We start from the raw sequence: 16,019 nt of genomic DNA, 5'->3' as shown, positions 1-16,019 counted from the left end.
AAGAAAAACAACTCGGCAAACGCTAAAATGACGGAAAGTGAACGCCGTGCACCACGCCGCGCGCCGCAACCAAGCAAAAAATCCGCCGCGAGCGGATTCACGGATTTTCGACAAATTCGCGAGCATTCGCGGATTGCGGATTTGCCGAAAATCCGAAAAATCCGCGAGCGGAGCGGATTTTACGCCCATGCTTAATACCCACAAAATTGGACTGGTTCAGTCCTTCTCCTATTTGGTTGTATTGTTTGATGGGCTTTTGAAGTTTAGACTCCTGGTGGATAAACACTGTTCAAAATTGGTGGCCTCAACCGGGGCAATAATGAGTTATGGGCGAAGGCTGGGAAGATGGACCCCCGAGCAAGTGATGAATCTGTATAGATCAATATGCTGCGCTAAGGTTGCCTACGGGGCTGAAGTTTGGGGTTTCGTAAATATACATCAGGTTCAGGCAGAGGAAAATAAATTTTTTAGAGGGATACTGAAAGTCCCACATAGTACATCTGCCTATATCACACATGACGAACTGGGAGAACCCTATATTGAAAATCAAATCAAGGTCTGAAGATCTGGTCTAACCCTGAGGCAGGCCTTAGTAGACAAATAATTACAGATTGTCTGAATAGAGACAAAGGGAGCTCTATCCCCTGGCTAAAATATGTAAAGTGTACATTAGAGGACATCGGTTGTAAGAACCTCTTCACTAAGCCTGAAACCATTACCCCTCAGGATAAAACAAGAGTCAAGGAAATGTACGGGGAATGGACAACTGTAAGCAGGGCGGCCACTGAAGAGCGTAAATCCACAGTTGTTGCTTATAGACTAGTGAAAATTGAAAGCGGAATGGAACCCTATCTCTCACTGACCCATAACGCACAGGACAGATTTTATATGACCCGTTTTAGGTTTAACCTTTTGCATCATTTATTGTCTGATCCCCCCGGGTTTTACCTTAACGGTTGAGCAGAAGGGTACCTGCGGCTGCGACAATAGGTCTCCGCAGGATACCCTTCATTTTGTTTTGTTATGCTTATTTTATACATTACCTAGGCGCAAGTTCCTTGTGGGAATCTTGAAAAGAGCTAAGTTTAAACACGCCAAGGTAGCTTTATTGTTCCTGCAAAAGACCAATGACGCATATACCCTGTCCTGTATCACGAGTTTTATTAAGTTGGCGGTGAGGATAAGGAATTCGAGAGAGATGAGTTGATTGCAATGCCCTTTAACAGAGAGACTCTTGACAAATGAAATGAAATGTTATGAACTGAATTGTTTTTTAATGTGTAAACAGGTTTTATGTACTTTAATGGTATTTTTTCAAGTGCCGAATAAAGAAATATTTGATTTGATTTGATTTGATACTTCTTTGTGAATTTTTCTGCAATTTTTAAAAATATTGGAGCACTTTACATGATCACCACTTACATTTCATAAGGTCACATCCATTGTTTATAGGTATGTCTTAATATGTGGTTTGCCCAGAATCAAATGATGTCGACCCATGCTGAGACTCACACCTGATTTCCCAGTTCTAAAGTCAGCAGCCCTGGCCCTAAAGCCACATCTTGGGAAGATGGAGGTAGGCAAGAAGAAGACATATGAAAGTTTGGCCTGTATTTGCTCAAGGTTGCAGCAGTACCTCAAGCTGAGCCAGAGCCAGACTTCAGGCTTGAGCCTGGCTCAAGCTTTCAGTGGCTTGCCAACCTCTAGCTATATAATGTCTAACAAGCCAGTGATATGCAATTTTGTGTCCTGTGTTCCCTTAACTTCATTATGGATTTTTTTCTTTTTTAAATATTGTGTCAGATTAACCAGTGACTGGTATTTATTTAACACAGTGTACTATTCATTTTACAGAAAACCTCAAAAGTCTTCTAGTTTTAAAGGAGATTGAGGAAAATACATTAATCTAGTCAGTGGCTGAAGTGCACTATGTGCTACCGAGAAGCCTTGGTTGAAATCCTGGATTCCTTGCTTGACTAAATTGTGTTACCTAAGTAAAATCAATCTACTTCCTGTGTCTATATACTTGATAGTGACATTTCAGAGCACTTTCAAGTAATACAGTTTAAAATGGACTGTGTACAAAAAACTCACTTGCATGTTTTATTAGCCTGTAATGTTCCACAATCAATAGCAATAATATTGGCCATGATGTTAGGGACACCAGATAATTGGTTCACTCCTGGTATTGTCAAGAGGAAGGGTTAATGAATATCTGAAAGTTTATATTTAGAAATGTTCACTTTAAATACATGTCAATGCAATGTTGTGATCTAATGTACCCAATTGAAAAACTGCCATATGTCTTTTATTAAAGATTTTATTGTCTATGGCAAAATAAGTCACATAGTATTATAGTAGCCAGGCATGTAGCAATTGATTCCATCGCACAAATACAGAAGAACAGTGCTAGACTATCTATGAGTTAGCACACAATTTCACAAAATGTGTAGCAAACTGACCCATAATAAACTGTCTGTCCCCACACACCTGCCCACTTGCTGCTGCCTTAACTATCAGGATGGGGAAGCAGAGCAAGCAGCCCTGTGGTGCTTAGAAGAAAGAGTTCTAGTGGGGACGTCATGACAGTTTGTTGGAGGTAGGTGCCTTTAGACCACTGCCTTGTGTTGTTGCTTAGATGTAGCATAAATAACTACTATATAGAAACCAAGAGCGTATGTGTTGGGGGTGGATTACAGGAGGTGAGTCACAGCTTGGTGCAGTCTTGAAAGCCCTCCACCAAAATATCCCACACCTGTTCCATAAAATAGTTTCTCAGACCAGCTCATTCCTCCCTATGTAACAAGGTGATCACAGATCGAAACCAAGAGAGTGAGGCATTGGTCTAACTTACAATAGTTGGAAGAAGATAATGCTTTCACTGTAGTGTAATATTGGATTTAACTGGAAGAAGAGCCAGACTGAGGAACTTCATGGAGGATTTATTGAATTTAGGGCAGGGAATACGCACAGTAGGGCCACTCTGGGGAATTCATTAGTAATAAACAGTGAAAGGCTTGTCCCACCTGACACTTTTATTTTTTTATTTTTCAAGGGTTATAGCGGTATAAAACTTTTATTACCACCAGCCTAGTATCTTCTGGCTATTCACACCCGTACATGTGTCGGAAGCTAGCAAGGTTAACACACGATACAGATAAAATTTGTCGTGATACCATCACCCACCAAACAGTTTTAATGGACACACATCGAGAAAAGTGAAAGTCCGCATTCAAGAACACCTCAGCACTCTCAGAGCAAAAAAACTGACCACGAGATTGGTGCAACACTTTAACGACATGGGACATGATCCCAAGGATTTGGAGTGGGTCGTCCTGGAGAGAGTAATGTGTGAGAGTCACAATGCTGAAAATATTTTGGCCAGAAAAGAAGCACGCTGGATCTACCAGGAACAGGTTGACCGCGAGGGGTTGAACGACCTTATCGAATGGAATAAGATTACCAAACGATGACTGTACACAACAGGGGGCTATACATGTGATAATCAGATATTGTAGTGTTCTGGTACTCCATGGCTACACTATGCATTACATTCAGGGTAGCAATCTATTCTTTACCCCTTTACCCCTTTCCAAGATGTCCACCACATAGTGCAGACACCTCCATCAACATGGTAGCCCCTATATGAAGGATCATTGGTAATAAGCCAGTAGATTGGGGTTAGACCACATGTAACTATAATTCATACATTGGGGTCTGACGCCTATATGGTGGAGGAAATATGAGATATATGAAGAAAAGTCTGATCGTCATAACTGAAACACGCGAAATTGGGTACACTGCAAGATGGCCGCCGCGGTAGACGCACTACTGCCATGTGACACGCGACGCACTGCACGTCATGACACGGCTTCTGATATTCTGTTTCTGAAGCCCGGGCTGGGCGCGGCTGAGATCAAGAAGTGCCGGTGATCCAGCGTGGGTAAGAGGCTCTACCTGTGCGGTAAGACTATTGAGCTAGTATCCCCACCCGGGAGTGTGTGAAAGATACCCGGCCAGTAAATGACGGGATTTGTGGAGGCGTTTGCATTCTTAGGACGGAGTGCCCATTATTCATTTTTAATCCTTCACCCGGGTGACTGAGTGTTATTGTCATCGTAGATAGGGTACAGGGCAGAAAGCGATGTGGCTGTACATTGATTAAATTTGGTTCATGTATTTGTTTCTGTGTGCAGAACACCCAACGGTAGCGGGTCTTCAGAGGGACACGTGATCCTTGAGGACACGGGCGTACCGATTGAGAGGGGTAGCAGGTATGCGTGAGAGACGCTAACCCCAGGTGATTATGTCACGGTTTGATTTGAGCACCACAACCATGTACTATACTTTGATCTAGCTATTGGATATGTGAGGGTCTTGAACCCCTGGCTCATTTTATCCTGCAAATTTGTCGTTTTTACCATCACAGGTGTGTTTTGAAAGAAAGTGGCAATTGAAGTGGGTAACCCCTATTTGCCCTGAAGAAGTTGCGGAAAATAAGTGCAACGAAACATGTTGGCGACTATGATTCACCTGAGACTTTGCGTGGTGTGAGTCATTTTTAAGTTGGAGGATTCACAGCCCAGAATAAACCCAGAGTGGCCAGTGAACTCTTCAATTTTAATTGTGTGAGATTCACGTTTTCTTTTCTCACTAGGGGGTTTTCTTTGATATACGTGCACATGAGAATAGCAAGGGTTTATGTTGACTTGCTATGGTATGAACAATCAGCAGATTGTGGGGCTGATGTTGAGAAAAAGCACTGTTATATGTTGTCGGTCTTTTTCTGGTGTTCGTCTTTATTTCCCACTGTTATGAGAGTGAGTCACCGATGATGATAATTGGGTATACTGGCAATTGCTAGCCAGAAAACCCCATTGGCGGTTCTTCCGTGAGGGGCTCACTCTCTTTTCCACACTTTTTTTCCATTAAAACTGTTTGGTGGGTGATGGTATCACGACAAATTTTATCTGTATCGTGTGTGTACCTTGCTAGCTTCTGACACATGTACGGGTGTGAATAGCCAGAAGATACTAGGCTGGTGGTAATAAAAGTTTTATACCGCTATAACCCTTGAAAAATAAAAAGATACAAGTGTCAGGTGGGACAGGCCTTTCACTGTTTATTATGGTTTGAGTGGGGGGCGGCCTGTACCCTCTTCTTTCCCCTGAGGCTCCAGTTAATTGGACACGGAATTCATTAGTACACAGGCCATTGCGGTTGACAGCACCTCGAGAACTCTGTGCTAGAATGAAAGGAGTGTGGAGCAAGGCCAAAATACATTGAACAAATCAGCATCTAATTGCCTACTGCAAGGACTTGCAGCTGCGGCTCCTGGGTATATTCTGTTCATTCAGTCAGGTGTAGGGTAAGCTTAGTTCAGAATATTAAATTGAATATAATTAAAACGGGAACCACTGGATACTTTGTGGGGGTATTCCAATATCTTAGACCTTGTCTCCATTGTGCAGAGATTTGGCCATGACTGCCCCCCACTTAGTACAGAGAGAAGCACTGGAGTGGTTCCCATGTTGCAGGAAAACTCGGTACACCCACCGTATCAGTTTACCGCCCGTACCTGTGGTCTAGAGCCTCTGGGACACCTTATTTTCTTTTTTTTTGTTTGATCCACTAATTAGATTTTGTATATGGACGAAACATGTTACATCATACTGCTTATCTACAGAACCAGTAAGCAAAAAGAGATATCTCAGTTTCTAAACAGTTCCCCAAAGAGGGGAAAAAAAAGGAAAAGCAGAAAAATAGTTATGCTAACCGGAACTGTACAACATAATAATTCACATTCAATACACCAATAAAATAGTTTTCAGCAATACAGGGTGTCATTTCCTTAAATAAACCAAGTACAATGGCCTGTTTCCCATACCATTTTGGTTAACACGCATTTCACATGACTCCTTTGGTTATACTGTGGAGCAAAGATTAATGATCAAACCACTATATGCATAACAATATAGACTTTTAACGATAAGTCAAAAGAAAATAAAACAAAAGAGGGGAAGGGGGTAGGGTAGGCAAAGGTGAAGAAAGAAGGTCCATAGCTACTATAATGCTGCCATTTTCACAGGTAAATAAGAATAATTTTCAGGATCCTAGTACTACATGCTTGGTCAAAACGTATAATGTGAGTTACATACTCCAAATCACACCATCACCAGGCCAGACTGCACTACATGTGCCTGGTACGTCACAATCAGTATGAGGGATCGTCCAGGGTTGTTGCTGCCTGGATCTCCGTCAGGAGTGCATTCCAGGCTGCTGAAATGGGGTACTTACGCAGTCCCAGCGTGTCCTCCCTTATCAGCGAGACAGCCTTAGTCCAGTTCAGCATAGACTGAGACCAGGAATTAAGCGTAGGGGGGTTTCAGCTTTCCATCGATGTGTGACAAGTCTTTTGGCTACTGCTAACCCAAAGTCTAAAAATCTAGAGGAAGCTTTGTGTTTTTTTATCTCCGGACAACAGCCCTGTAATGCAGGCCTCCCATGTACTCGGCAAAACCCTATCCACGCTTAAGTTCAGTAGTTGTAGCACCCCATGACAATATTCTTGCACACTTGGGGCATACCTCCAGCATATGCAGGAGATCGGCGCAAACTAACTTTTAACAGGGGCAGCAAGTATCCACCCTGTTAAAATACCAGTTGATTTTATCTGGGGACAGATACACTCTATGAATGATATAGGATTGAATCAACCTGAATCTTGCATTTCTGGGAATATTTCTGGGACCCTCAACCATCATAGCTCACTCTTTAGGTGCGCTAGGTCGGGACAAGTCTGCCTCCCAATTACTACATAGAGGTATTAAGTTGGCCAAGGTGTGTGCACAAATTGATTCTGCAATTCATTTTATCAGGTACCACCCTGCCCATCACATATATATATATATACTGCATCAGAAGATGCGTCAGGAGTTCCTGAGAGAGACTCCCCAAGTTTCGACTTAGCTTAGTTATCCAAGAGGCAAGGTTTAAAAATTGTCCGAGATGAACACCTTCATCCTCTGTTAGCAAATGAAAGGGCTGCAGCGTACCCTCAGAATCAGGTCTCCTAGCGTGTGCACATCAGCAGCATGCCAGTCCGCTAGTTCAGTCATTCTGACCCTGCCCCCTTCTTTCGGCATACCCAGCAGCAGTATTATAGGCACGTATGGTGTGACAGGTCTAGTGAGATGCAGAGCTCTACAGAAATATTTCTGGGCTAATGACACTAGAGGGGAAGTGAAGTATGCAACCTAGTACAAGGATGAAAAATGTAGAGAAGTCTATCCAGCGTATACGGTGGATCACAGTCTGCTGTATCAGTGAGGTGCACCTCCGCTACCCATTTTGCCACACATTGTATTTGGAAAGCCAAATAGTAATGTTCCAGGTTAGGTAATGCCAACCCCCATTGTGCTTGGGGTAAATTCAGTTTAACTAGCGCCACCCTGCAGCAAGTGTGGCTCCATATGAGATCTCTCATGATCCCCTCCAGAGGATGAAAAAATGATGCTGATAAGTTCATCGAAGGTTGGCGAAGTAATAAAGCAATCTGGGCAGCATCACCATCTTGATAAGTGCTACTTTACCAGCAACAGGTAGGATGAGCGTCTTTCAGAAGTCTATTTGGGATCTTAAGGCTGCGATTGCGCTAAACAGGTTACCATTTAAGAGGTCTTGGTCAGTGTGATAAATTTGTACACCCAGATACCGAAACATAACGGGCTGCTAGGCTACCACTATATATCATCCACTAACAGTTGAGAACTGTCTACGCTAGGAGCAAAAGGAAATAAACATGATCCACCCCAATTAATACCCAGTTCTGATAACCTTGCGAAAAGCTTAAGTGTCTCAGGAATGATCAGGGGTATCCCCTGCAGATCCCTGATGTAAAGTAGGATATTGTCTGCATAAAGTGGAATGGTGTGTGTCTCACCTCCAAACTGTATACCCCAATGCACTGCTGACTGCTGCAGTGCTTTGGCTAGGGTTCTATAGCTAGTGAAAAGATGAGTGGGGGAAAGGGGACACCCCGGCCTAGTCCCTCTCCCAATCGGTATGGGTCTTGAAAATAACATACCTAACCAAAAAAGAACAGCTGGCACTCCATATAATAGTTTGACCCGGCTTGAAAAGTAAGGACCAAAACCAAATCATCGCAGTGCTGCCAACATATAAGGCCACTCTATCAAAAAGTGACTGGAGGTACAACTCTTCCCGGATTTGCGCTCGATGGCGCGGAAAAAGAAAGACGTGATGTCAGCGCGCGAGGGCGGCATATAAGTAGCTGCTGCGACATCATCCCGGCGACACGACGCCAATGACGAACGCGGAGCTGACCAATGCCACCTTCCGACGCGCAGGGTACTGCAGACGAAAAACTTTCAAGATCCAGTCTGACGTCTAGGGGGAAATTCTAAGGTAAGGAATCTATAACTAACGTGTTTCTTTCAGATAATATGACTGCCTGATTAGCAGTAAAGTATAGCAATATTAAGTGTTTAGAGGAGTTCTGACAACTTTAGGGCCAGGTGCTACTGCATCACCCTGTTGTCTGCAAGGTAACTGCCCTAGTGGCAGCCTGTTTAGAAGTAAAATATGGCATAAGTCTTGTATATTTTAACAAGCAATGTTTATTACAACATTTTGAAATTGATTATAATAACCAAATAGATTAAGTTGAAAAAATCAATCTGATAATGACCACAAAGTGCAAAGAAAGGTACTGAGACATGAAATAGGAAATGCTACGAACGTTCTAAGGCTACATTATTTGCTTTACACAACTAAGTAATAAAAAGCAAGTATTCCACCATACTGTTAAAAGCTGCCTGCCTTTTCCGTGGGAAAAGACTTCATCTTGACAGTGAATGGGGCTTAAAGAGTGTGAACAGCTTTAGTAGACGTATCGTAAATGCATGCAGCCAGGGGAAGTACAAAAAAAAGTTCCACACAAAAGCAAATGAACACAGTAATCTGACCACAGGAGCTGATAAGAGCCCCCTTTTAAAATATATTAAAGATGAGATTTCGCAAGCGCTGTGCAGGCGAAACCTAACAAAGCATATGCCTCTTCCAAAGCACATACGAGGAATCTCAAAACTTTAGTCTGCCTCCCTGCCTCCACCACCTTGTGCCTCCCTTCAAAGCCACCCTGTGCCTTTGCTCCAGTGACCTTCCATACCTCATGTGTTACCCGCAACCCTGTTCCTTTTATTACCACATTTATTTAATTGAAACTGGTGCCTTCTGTGTCCCCATGTTTTCCAATATCTTTCCCAGAACCTTCAGATATTCCTGCAGTCTCTTCTACTTCTGTGCCAGTTGTGTCTCCTGTACCTCTAAGCTCGGGTCTACCAGTAACTCCCATTTGATGCTGCCTGCTCCCTTTCTGTTTTGCCTACTTCTCAATGCACTCTGTGACTACCTGCTTATGTCTCTTCTTTCACTTCCACCCTCATGGTGCACTGGAATCATCCTGACGCGGTCCCCTCCTCAGCACGGTTAGCTAGGCCTTACTCCTTGCGCTCCTCCCATGTATGTTTGTTCATTCTCCTGCAGCGCATCCCATTCAGGTCTGCCTTGTACCAATGTGGTCCTTTTTGTTTCCCTGGATCTTTTCCAAACTGTTCCTATGCTTCTGTGCCTCCCTGCCATGATTCTCACGTGTCTCCCTGCTCCAAATGCCCTACACAGCCCACTTGCAGGTGCCCCTCATGGCCCCCTTTTACCCCCTGTTCAATTGTGTTACTCAGTCATGTACATTCATGCTTCTATCTCTCCCTGCAACTTTGTGCTACATTTTCATCTTTTTTCCATTTGGACCTCATAGCCAATTTTCTTTTTTTACTCATTTGTATAGCGCAAGCAAATCACCCCCAGGGGGATCTCTTGGCGCTTCGAGAAATGGGTACTCCTAGGCCATGGTCATCTAAAACAGCCAGGTCTTTAATAGTTTCTTAAAACTGGTTAGCTCAACACAGGGCCTGATGTTCTGTGGCAGACTATTCCAGTAACTGGCAGCCAGATGGGAGAAGGCTCATCCCCTCATCTTAGCCCTGTGTATTCTTTGAAAGCATGGGAGATTGCAGTTACTCGATCTTAGGTGTCGAACCGGTTGGTACCAAACAAGTTTATCTTTAAGATAGGCGGGTCCTTTTCCTTGTAGTGATCTAAAGACCACACAGAGCATCTTAAAAATAGCTCGTTTCCTAACCGGGAGCCAGCTGGCTCAAAAGGGGGGCAGAAGGGGTCCGCGCCGGCTTGTTGAGGGCAAGGTGGGCTGCCGTGTTCTGCACCACCTGTAGTTTGGATTGTAGATCTTCCCTTATTCCCACAAGCAATGAATTACTATAATCAAGTCGGCTCACCAGGAGTGACTGGATAAGGGTTTTTCTTGCTGAGAGATGAATCCAGGGGATGATCTTCCTAAGCATCTTCATTGTACCGAAGCAGGTGCCTGACAATGTCTTCACCTGCTTGTTGGACCTGTGAGCCCTATGGCGGTCTTACCCCGTTTATTTCGCCCTTTGCCTTGTTTTTTCCACCATCTTTTTTGTTGGACCTAGGTCTCTGGGCACCTTATCACTGCCAATCAGTGCTAAGGTGCAGGTGCACCTCCCTTGAAGCGCTGCTTGCTTATGTCACAGCCGCGGCCCTTGTGCCTTCTGGGCGCCGTGCCCTGAAAGCGCTATAGGACGAACTCACTGTAGTGGCCCCCTCACCACCTGAAGGTGCGTAAATCTGCGAGATCACCGCTGCGGGCCTGGTCCGGTCACTGAAGAGGCACTGCCCCGGAGTGCGCCTGAGGATCGGAGTCACCGTCGCCGCCCGGCACCAAGCGCGAAGAGTCCCAGCCGCGGCCCCCGCGGACTGGAGAGGGCCGGTGCGGCATCAGGCAAGGCCGCGCTAGACCTCTGAGGCTGGAGAGGGTGTCGTCACGTGGCTGTGGTGCCGGCCACGTAATCGGCCGCGCCCCCTGCCAGACGTGCTCTGATTGGTGGCTGCAACCGCGCCCCCGCAGGACGCACTGCAATTGGCGGCTGCGGGCGCGCCCCCACCTGTACCATTGCTGGATTGGTCCTGGGCCCGGGAAGCACCAGGAGGCCCGGGACGGAGTCCGGAGGAAGCGCGAAGGGGGCTTCACGGAGAGGGAGAGCCCCCACCTGCTGGAATCAGCCGGACGGGCCAGCATACCACCAGTGGGCTCCCCAGAGAGCGTGAGCCCCCTTTCTGCCCCAAACTCTGCCGCACGGCGCAAGAGCCCCGGAGGGCCGAAGATTAAGGTAACCCCTCCCCTCGGGGGACACTGTAGTGGGGCCCCGTTGGCCCCTGTTAAGCTGAAAAGGGCCTGACCCAAGGGAAGTAGTGACAGAGGGTCCCCTGGAATGGGCAAGAGCCCGAATTAAGTACTGGTTGACTGTTGTTAATGAAAAGGTAACCCCTGGCTAGGGAAGTGTTTACTACAGCTTGTCCTGGAGCAAGAAACCTGTTTTATGTTGATGTGCCATACAAGCAGGGGATCGTATGTTACCATGAGCCGCTCCTAAGCTTTGGTTTAAAGTGTACTCAATGCCAACTAGGAAACGTTCCATCTCAAAGTGACCCATGAAGTGCTGTTCTCTTTAGTGCATCTGCTTAGGCCAATGTTGATGCTATGCCTTCATAATGAAATATTGCCTGTGTTTTACAGGAATGGGTTTACTGATGCCTATACAACAAAATGTTGCCTGAGTTCTCGCGGAATGGTTTTACCTATGCCTATCTAATGAAATGTTGCCTGTGTTTTTTTTTTTCAGAACAAATTTTATTAGTGTTATGGCAGTTGACAGAATACAAAAGAAACACTGCTTCCAAGATTGCAGAAAGACAGTGAGCATAGAAGAGCAACAGCGTTCAAGAAATTCAGTCAACATTATCCAACACCCCCCTCCCCGCATCCCCACCCGGGTCCCACCCCCCTCCCTGCACGGTGTTCATATTGTCCAGAAACAGGAGCCAAAGCAGCATGGTAGCGACAAGTGGACAGTTCACATGAGGGTAGTATAGACGTGATCTATATCAGAGGCTTGTGGCGCTGGGGGGTCCAGCAATAGGCCCCTATAATCAGCCCATTTCTTCCAAATCCTATAATGTTTCTTGGGGCAGCCTCTGGCCTCAAAGATCGGGCGTTCCAATCCCATGCTAAAGTCCATGCCCCGCTTCCACACCCCCACCAACGGAGCCTTGGGGGCTTTCCAGGCTTGGGCTATATCTCGTTTGGCCATTGTAAGACCCAGAAGGAGCAAGTGTCGTTTATACAGATTACCCCCCACTTTTTCCATAACGTGGAGCAGGCCCAGTTGCGGCGTGCGAGGGAGCTCCCATGCCAACACTTCCTCCAAGCATTCCCACACACCGGTCCAAAACCTCTGCAGCCGTGCACATCCCCATACTGTATGTAAGAAGGAGCCTACCTCACTGCCACACCTCATGCCTGTGTTTTTAAGGAATGGGTTTCATCTATGCCTATACAATGAAATGTTGCCTAATGAGTTACAGCTGAACTGATTGCAATGAATTATTTACCAACAAAGAGTCTAACCTAGATAAAAGCATCTTGTTTTAAAACGACTAGCTGGTGTGGTGTCATTTTATTGTATGTGTTACCTGTCTCAGTGTGAGTGTGTGCTGCACTTCTACTTTACACCTATCCTTTGGGTGCCTTCCCGCTCGCGCCAAGCTACCGCCGAGGAATTGGTGACCCCAGTTCTTACACTTCTCCTCCATTCATAGTTTGTTATATATCCTAATGCCGAGGTTCTTAGCCCAGTTTTTAGCGGAGGGGGCTTCTGCCAGCTCGGCAGGAAATGATTCGGGAGACTAGATTGCTTCGGCCTTCCCGAACAGCAATATCTCCGTTTTAGAGGAGTTGAGCAGTAAAAAGTTCTTCCTCATCCAGCTTGCGATGCTAGATGTGCAGTTTTTACATTTTAATTATTTTGACATAATGTCCTCCTCAATGGGGATGATTAGCTGCGTGTCATCAGCATACAAGATGGTTTCAAACCCATGGCCTCTGATGATATCTGCCTGGGTGGTCACGTACACATTAAATAGGGCGGGACTCAGGACAGATCCCTGAGGAACTCCCCTGTCCACCACTATAGTCTGTGACGTGAAAGAATGCTCTGGGTGCGCTCTGATTGATAACTTTGAATCCATTTGAGAGCCAGGCCCTTAACACCAATCCCTCCTAATCTGTCAAGCAGTATCTTATGAGAGATGGTGTCAAAGGCTGCCGACAAATCAAGAAGGACTAGGATCACCAGTGTCCCTCTATCCAGTATCAGCCTTATGGTATCCGTGACCTCCAATAGTGCAGCCTCCGTGCTATGTGAGGCACGGAAGCCGGACTGGGAAGGGTCCAGAAGCTGTTTTGCTCCAGATAGTGGGATAGTTGTTGATTGACCAGTGATTCCATTGCCTTCGAGCAACAGGGGAGGAGCGAGATCTGTCTGTAGTTTTGTAAGTCAGTCGGGTCCGCTAGCGCCTTTTTAAGCAGTTGTTTGACCCTTGCGTTCTTCCACTTACTCGGGAATTTGGCAGTATCTAGTGAGATGTTATATACACTAGCAAGCGCGTCAGCTAAGACCGGACGGAGTGTTGACATAACCTTCGGTGGTGCAGGATCTAATGAAGAGCCTGATTTTACGAGGCTAAGTATGGAGCCCACTTGCTTGTTTGTGACGTGAGAAAAGGAATCAAGCCCAAAGGAAGATTCCGTTTCATGCGGAGAGTCTATGGGCAGATGGCCTTCCACCCGGTCCCCTTCTGCCAAATCAAAAGATCGATAAATTAAATCGATCTTATGGGTGAAATATTTGGCTAGATCCTAGAGTGGGGGGTGGTGATGGATTATTGGCCTTCGGGTTGGTAAATTCCTTTAAGATCTCAAATAACTCCTTACAGGAGTTCTTAGCCTCTAAAATACGCACGCCCAAATGTGTTCTTCTAGCTGCATTGCAGCTGTTTAGGTAGGCTCTATGTGCCCTTCGGTAGAGTTGTTCATCTAACTCTACCTTGGACTTCCTCCATTTCCTCTCCAAGGCCCTGCAGGTGGTCTTCTCCTTCTTAAGGGTGTCCGAGTACCAGGGGGGAGGGGCTACCCACTCCTGAATATTTACCCTTTTAAAAGGAGCTATAACATCTAGGGCTTCTCGCATCAAACCCTTCAGCCTTGCCCAGGCTGAGTCAGGGTCCTCGTCCGAGTTGAACGAGGGAGCGCAATAGACTTGGCTAAAGGCAGCGGAAGTTACCCTTGACCAAGGTCTACGGAGGTCCTTCCGGCCTTGCACCCGTATGGCTGGGGTTACGGACGACATCATGAAGCTTAGTTCTATATGGTCAGTCCAGTCTAAAATATGAGGGGGATCGACTCCTAATTCAGGTATGTTAGAGAAAACGGCATCCAACATGTGGCCTGCGCTGTGAGTAGAGCCAGTGACTTTTAATGACAGGTAAAGAAATTCCATCGCTGCTACTAAACTGGCAGAATCTCTATTAGTGAGAATCTTTAAATGAGGTTAAAATTTCCAATTACTAGGAATTTATTGGTGTTCAGAGTGTGTGGAGCCAGTCTATCTAATAATGATGTACAGAACTCTTTCTTGCTGCCACCCGGAGGTTGATAGACTAATGCTCCCGTCTACTCAATGACATGATCACACTCTACTCTAAATATCAAGAGCTATAGATTTGGAGAGGAAACGTGTCCAGAGTCTTAATGTAATAAGGGAGTTGTGTAGCAATAGCTAATCCCCCACCACGTTTACAAGGCCTGTCCACCCGGGTGACCACATAGCCTGCCGGAAAGGCCACTGCATCCTTATTGAGCCATGTTTCGGTAAAAAGACATATGTCTGGTTTAGTAACATCCAACAGGTCCCAGATCTTCTACGTTGCCTCCCCTGAATGACTCGGGCTTTCTGATTAACACTAGATCTCTAGTGAAAAATAACATTGCCTTTCGTGATTTTGTCACAGCAAGAAAGCCCAAATGGGTGTTCCTTACTGAAACCTCCGCCACTGAGTCCTCTGGCCCTGACTTGGTAGAGGCTGTGCCGGAAGGGTATTCTCTATCTAGATTGGATAGAGTGGGGCGTAGAGGAGGTGGTCTTGGAATCCTTTACAAGACCTCCCATACCTGTCACACCACTCAACTTTCCAGGCCCTCTGACCTTTTTCAAGCCCTCCATTTTCATATAAAATCTCCAGATGCTGCCCCTTTTGTGGGCATCCTGGTGTACAGACCTCCTGGGCCCAGGACAGATTTTAGTCAGTCTCTTCTTAACATTCTATTCTAATTTGACTGTTTTGGGTGACCTAAACTTTAATTTGGATAACCTTGATTCTAAAGATTCCTTGGCCCTTTTGGACTCACTATCCGCATGTGATCATGTGCAACTGGTCAAACAGCCTACTCATCAGGCAGGCCATACATTGGACGCAGTTTTTTCTAATGATGATAGGCTCAAAATAGGCGATCCCATCCCATTGGCCTGGTCCGATCATTTTGCTGTCCCTTTGGAGCTTCGGATCGCCCTGATGCCCGCAAAGACTGGTGTCCCCAGTCAAACTACATCCAGGAGGAACCTTAGGAAAATCACGAGCGCCACGCTGGCTCCACTGATGCAAAACTATAATGCTGATCATTCTGAGGATGTCAGTATAGCTGCTTCGGACCTGTCCAAAGCCATCATTGCGTTTGTTTTCACAAAGACAAGGGAACCCGAAAGGTATGCCATAGGGACCTTGGGCAGTATCAATTTACAAAAAACAGTGGTCCCTACATGTGGACAAGATAACATACAAAAAGCAATGATCATACACCTGATAAGTAGTATGTCTTTTGTCCAGCCGGACAAGAACATTTATTTGAAATGTTCTGGTTGATAAAGTGAATTTTAAGAACCAAAAAAGATAACAAGTGGGCACAGCCATGACCCACAACAATCAAGACAAAACAATAAAGA

At 45.6% G+C, this 16,019-nt stretch overlaps 1 protein-coding gene across 17 annotated transcripts in view; it reads right to left on the bottom strand.

Moving 5' to 3' along the window:
• Positions 1–16,019, bottom strand: part of LOC144754318 (uncharacterized) — a 771,250-nt gene that overhangs the window by 144,850 nt on the left and 610,381 nt on the right. The window lies entirely within an intron of this gene.

The sequence above is a fragment of the Lissotriton helveticus genome, chromosome 5_1 (assembly GCF_964261635.1).
Source record: "Lissotriton helveticus chromosome 5_1, aLisHel1.1, whole genome shotgun sequence".
Taxonomy (NCBI): Eukaryota; Metazoa; Chordata; class Amphibia; order Caudata; family Salamandridae; genus Lissotriton; species Lissotriton helveticus.
This window is presented reverse-complemented; position numbering and strand designations above follow the sequence as displayed.